The sequence below is a fragment of the Scyliorhinus torazame genome, chromosome 1 (assembly GCF_047496885.1).
Source record: "Scyliorhinus torazame isolate Kashiwa2021f chromosome 1, sScyTor2.1, whole genome shotgun sequence".
NCBI classification, from domain to species: Eukaryota; Metazoa; Chordata; class Chondrichthyes; order Carcharhiniformes; family Scyliorhinidae; genus Scyliorhinus; species Scyliorhinus torazame.
In genome coordinates this window covers 351,520,515-351,527,040 of record NC_092707.1, presented here as the reverse complement: position 1 = coordinate 351,527,040, position 6,526 = coordinate 351,520,515, and positions in this window count along the sequence as shown.

Genomic DNA, 6,526 nt, shown 5'->3' with positions numbered 1-6,526 from the left:
GGGCAATAAATGCTGGCCCAGCCAGTGATGCCCACATCCCATGAAAGAATTAAAAACAGTTCCTTGATCACGCCTCTCTGCTGCCATTAAATCACTTCTCTCATCGCCAATGGGCTGGTGGAATCCCGAACATTAGCACAAAATCTAGGCTGTCAAACCAGCACAGTTCTGAGGCAGTGCTGTACTCCCTCAGGTACTGTCTTTTTGATGAGATAAACCAGGGCCTCATTTGCCCTCCAGTTCGATATAAAGTCCCACGGCTCTATTTCGAAGAAGTACTGATGAGTTCTCCCCAATGTCCTGGCTGACATTTCTCCCTCACCCAACATCACTAAAAGACATTATCTGGTCATTATCACATTGTTGTGTGGGAAGTTCACTGTGTGTAAGATTGACTGCCACCTTTCTTACTTTGCAACATACTTCAAAAATATTCCATTGACTGTGAAGTATCTTGGGAGGCCTGAGGTCGTGAAACATTCAATATAAATGCAAGACGTAAAGGCCGGGGTTTTCCATCACCCCGTGGCATGTTTTCTGGCAGTGGAAGCGGCTCTCCATTGGCTACCAGCGGGATCTGCCAGTGCCACCGAGATCTATGGGGCGGGATTCTGTGATCCTGAGGCTAAGTGTTGACGCCGTTGTAAACGCCGTTGCATTTCTTGATTGCTTCAACATGGCCTCAGGAGCAGAAATTCTGACCCTTACAGGGGGTCAGCACGGCACTGGAGTGACCCACGCCGCTCCAGCTGCCGATCCCCGGCATCAGATGGGCGCCGTGGGTCTGCGCATGCGCAGCAGCACCGGCGCCAATGCGCGCATGCGCAGTGGGACCGGCCGCAATGCGCACATGCGCAGTGGGACTGGCGGCAATGCGCGCATGCGCAGTGGGACCGGCGCAATTGCCGCGCATGCGCAGTGGGACCGGCGGCAATGCGCGCATGCGCAGTGGGACCGGCCACAACGCGCGCATGCGCAGTGGGACCGGCCGCAATGCGCGCATGCGCAGTGGGACCGGCGGCAATGCGCGCATGCGCAGTGGTACCGGCGCAATTGGCGCGCATGCGCAGTGGCTGCCTTCTCCGCGCCGGCCCCAACGCAGCATGGCGTTGGGCTACAGGGGCCGGCACGGAATAAAAGAGGCCCTCAGCCCGAGAGGCCGGCCCGTCGATCGGTAGGCCCCGATCGCGGGCCAGGCTACAGCGAAGGCTCCCCCCGGGATCGGACCCTTCTCCCCCCCCACCAGGCCGCCCCCAGATGCATCCACGCCGAGGTTCCGCCGAGAAAGGGCCGGTATGAACAGCGCCGGCGGGATTCGGCTTTTTTGGCATGCCGCTTGGCCCATCCCGGGCCGAGAATCACCGGGGGGGCCTCGTAGCGGTGTCCCCGACTGGCAGCGTGCCAACCGCGCCAGTGCCAATGGCTCCGATTCTCCAGAGAATCGGCGGACCGGCGTCAGGGCAGCGTGGCGCGATTCTCGCCGGTCCCGGCAATTCTCTGGCCCAGCCCCGGGGTGAGAGAATCCCACACATGGTGTTTTGTATAGCTCCCCCACCCCTCCCCCGGAGATCCCGTTGTGACGGGTCGCTTTTGGTGAGACCAGTGCATCCCGCCAGCAAGAAGGGCTGCAAAGTCCCTCCCTTTACTTTACATATATGAGTGAGTGAGTTGGAAGAAAGTTACGACTGAAGGAACTATCTCCTCCAGTGAGTTTTGCAGCATTGGTGCCACAGCACAGATTGGATGCATTAATTGATGTGTGAGAAGGAGCTGGGTTGCTTTATTTAATGGGCAGGAAACCTGGCCTATTGATTGCAGAGCAGCAGGCTTCCCACATTAGTAAGTTGCAGCAGAAGGCGGTGGCCTCCACCCCTCAGAGAGAAGGGTTGCTACCTGCAACACGTTAATGATCCCGAGAGCAAAAGATCATTAGGTCACACCCTTCGCGGCAGGCAGAAGTCCAGATGCCGAAGGACCTGTATCCTGAATAATGAGTCACAGCCTCCGAGAGAAGCGGGAGGTATAAAATGCAGGTTAATTAACCAAATTGCTGCTGACAATTAGATCTGGATTTCCCCGGCCCCATGAAGACAGGTTTAGAGTCAGTGGGCTGGAAAATTACTGGTACAGCTCCCTGACATTGTCCAACCTCCGGCCAACTTTCCCATAGGGTGAGTTACCATGGGAATCAGCAGCCTGCTCCACAGAGATGGGAAAGCGATAATGACAATTAAAGCCCAAGTTAATTTGACCATTTCTCCACAGCATTAAACTTTCCCAGTGATGCCCAGGCCCCATTTTGTGTCAGGAGGCTGCCAGTGTATTGAGTCGGCTTCAGAGTGGGAGGTCGGACCTGTGAATCACCTGAAGGTGGCTTAAACGCATTTGTTGGCAGTAATTTACAAAGGGGATCAATCCCCAGGCAGCAGGCCGGACCTTGCAGCGACCTTACAGCGATTAATATCACCACTAATGCTCGCTCTACTTCAATGAAAAAAGTCACTTCCCCTCTGCTCCGAAGACAAATCCATGGCACAACTGCCACTCCTGCTGATGGACAGGCGTATCCCACACTGCGAAAGTGAATGGCAGCCATTTCCATGGGCTGCGCGGATTGGACGTTCCGACACTGGAACCCGGCTTTGGTCCCTGGCTGGATGGGGTTCCAGGAGCCAGCTTTTTCATTGGCCTGTTCTGGGACCATCAACGTCAATACCCTGCAAACCACTCTTCCAGATTCCGAATCCAGAATTCACCCAACATTGGGACTGACAAAATGTGGTCCCTTGGAAGCAGTCTCCATGCAATCGTTCAATTTGTTTTCTAAATCAACTCTCGGAACCCAAAATCAGGGGCTGCTCCTGTTGTGATCACAAATTCCAGAGAAATGGGTTGAGTTGACATTTTCACTAGTTTTGAGCTCCACCACAATTCATGAATTATAAGGGATTTAAGAATTATATTAGAAAATCCTATGAACAAAATGGGACAGCATGGTAGCACAGTGGTTAGCACAGTCGTTTCACAGCTCCAGGGTCCCATGCTCGATTCCTGACTTGGATCACTGTCTGCACGTTATCCCCATGTCTGCGTGGGTTTCCTCCAGGTGCTCTGGGTTCCTCCCACAGTCCAAAGATGTGCTGGTTAGGTGGATTGACTAAGCTAAATTGCCCCTAGTATCCGAAAAAGGTTGGGTGGGATTACGGGGATAGGGTGGAGGCGTGGGCTTAGGTAGGGTGCTCTTTCCAAGTAGACTCGATGGGCTGAATGGCCTCCTTCTGCACTGTAAAATCTATGATTCTACGTTGCTACGAGCCAGAGTCCAATAATGCTTCCACGATGAAATCATATTTCCTGTCCTCATCCTTTTAAATGGTATAATCTGCGACATCAAATCAATTTTTAAAATCAGTTTTATATCATGATGTATCCGGAAAGAAAGCTACAAAGCTTTGCCCTACCTGATGTCTGCTGATATCAAATGGGAATAATATCTTATTTCACAAGAGTTTATCTGAATACCTGTATCCACAGCACAATTTATATCTTTCTGAACCAAACAGACATGGGAAATGGTGGCATTTAATCACCTTTGAGTTACAGTCATGCTCTATGAATCCTGTTATCTGTTAACTAATGTTCATGAATGTTCAGGATGCCTCCTGTATGTAGGCATCAACCCTCAACTTGATAAGTGGGTATAGCATTCCAATCCCTTCCGATGTGAGTTGATTTCAGACAAAGGAGCACCAAACTGGGAAAGAGGCACGTCTAAACAGCACCACAAAGGCATAGCAACACATAAAAATCTACGTAGGAGAAGAAACTGCAGTGGAACTCCTACCAATGGACGTTCTTCCTTAAACGCAAAGCGAGTCAAAACATTCTGCTGAATGAGGGGTGATCCGATGAAAAGAGGCATACCAGTCAATTGAGCATTGGAAGGGAGCCCCACCATGACCTGTGATGTGACCAAGAAGCCTAAAGATTCCCTAGCAGTAGCAATGGCCAGAAATTCCTGCCCCTGCCCCTTGAAGCCAACGGGCATTTGGCTGGCTCGCCACATCCGCTACGGGGAAACCTCCCATGGAAGGGCCAAAAAATCCTACCCAATATCGAAGTCCCATTGTAAATAACGCTGTTGGACGGTGTCTTGTAATGTTTCTCAGGTTGTTTGACAGATCTGGTATTGGGGCATGAAGTGAGTCAAGTGTCAGTAAGGGAACATTTAGGGAGCAGCAAGCATTTTATCATATGGTTTACCTTGACTCTGGACAAAGGACAAGGGGCAATCTAGAATCAAAATGCTTAACTGGAGGAGGGTCAACTTCCAATGGTTGAGAACGGACCTGTCCCAAATAAACTGGAATCAAAGATTTGCAGGCAAAACTACATCGGAACATTAGTCTGTCTTTGAAGAGGAGGTGGTTCGGGTAGACTCAAGGTATATTCCCAAGAGAGGATGCAAAGTAAGAGTTCCCAGGATGATTGAGGAGATATAAAGTGGATGAAAAAGAACAAGGATGTGTACAACACACTTCAGGTTGATTAAACAGGTGAGAACCAGGCTGAATGAGGACAATTCAGAGGGGGAGTGAAAAAGGGAATAAGAGAAGCAGAGGAGAGTCTAAAAGAAGAAGCTGCCTGACGCCAAGAAGGGGATGGATCTATGCATGGAGGCAGAGGGCCTGGCAGAGGTATTAGATGTGTAGTTTGGGCCTCTCTTTACCAAGTAAGAAGATACTGTTGGTCATAGTGAAAGAGGAGAAAGTTGAGACATTGGATAGACTGAAAATTGATAAAAGAGGAGGTATTTAAAAAGGCTGGCTATATTTTGCGTTGATAAGTTACTGAGAGTGGATGGGCTGCATCCAAAGATATTTAAATAGCCTTGTCACTTACAGGGCTGGTTGCTGGGTGATTTTTTTATGAATTCATTCATGGAATGTGGACATCATTGACTATACTAGCATTTATTGCCCATCACTAATTGCCCTTGAGAGGCTGGTGATGAGCTGTCTTCTTGAACCGCTGCAGTCCATGTGGCTGTTAGAGCGTTCCAGAATTTTGACCCAGCAACAGTGAAGGAACAGCGATATATTTCTAAGTCAGGATGGTCAATGGTTCGGAGGAGAATATCCAGGTGGTGATGTTCCCATGCATCTGCTGCCCTTGTCCTTCGAGATGGTAGCGGTCATGGGTTTGGAAGGTGCTGTCTCAGAAACCTTGGTGAGTTCCAGCAATGAATGTTGTAGATGAACATACTGCTGACATACATGTCAGTGGTGGAGGGCGTGAATGTTTGTGGATGGGCTGGCAATCATGCAGGCTGCTTTGTCCTGGATGGTGTTGAGCTTCTTGTGTTGTTGGAGCTGCACTCACCCAGGCAAGTGGAGAGGATTCTATTACACGCCTGACTTGTGCTTTGTGGGTGGTGAGTTTCTTGCTGCAGGATTCCTAGCCTCTGACTTGCTCTTGTCGTCACATTATTTATACGGCTAGTCCATTCAGTTTTGGTCAATGGTGTTACAACTGGTCACAGACGAGATCCCCTAATTTGTTAACTTTCAGAATGGGACCCCGATTTTCTTATGGCCCTAACTGAAGAGGAATTAGTTGGTTCCCCACCTGTATTTAACCTCCCCACTTCATCCTCGGTTGGTCACGACCAGTCTAAATTAAAATTAGTCCCTTCCCCGTGGGTATCTTTCCCCAGTCCAAATGTATTTACTTTTTAGGAGTGGCCAATTGAACTGGATTTTCTTGAGTTATAGAAAGAACAAGTTTAATAGTTATTAAAAACCTGATGAATATAATAAAGTATGCAACACACACATTCACACACTGATCAGATGAGAAGTTAAAAGTCCAGATAAAAGTTAAAATTGAATACAAATCAGTTTTTGGCTTGTTCATGGCCATAAATGGAGGTATGTTGCGGCCATTATGTTAGGTGATTCCAGTTGCTGACTTTGGCAGATCAGCAGTTAGGTGGGAGACCTTGGATTCTGCAGGGTGGTTGGAAGCCTGTCCTATTTCCTATTTCCTTTTGATGGTTATTCCAGCTGAGCCTCTTCCAGCAACAGAGAGAGAGAGGGAGAGAGATTATTTTTGTCTGCAAACTTCAGGGATGACGGACTGCTGTCCATTCTTTTTTTAAAAAAAATATTTTTTTCAAATTTTTACATATTTTCAACCAAAGCCCCCCTTACAGAAATAAGAAAAAACAAAGAACACATAAATAAACATCTTACAGCTATGTCACGTATTCCCCCGATATACAAGCCCCCCATTAAACGTTAATAAACACAGTAGTAAACACAAACTACCCACCGCCCCCCCCCCCCCCCCCCCTCCCCAGGTTGTTGCTGCTGCAGTCCACCTCCTAATGCTCCGCTAGAAAGTCTAGGAACGGTTGCCACCGCCTGAAGAACCCTTGTACAGATCCTCTTAAGGCAAATTTTACCCTCTCCAGATTAATGAACCCTGTCATGTCGCTGATCCAGGCTTCCACGCTTGGGGCCTC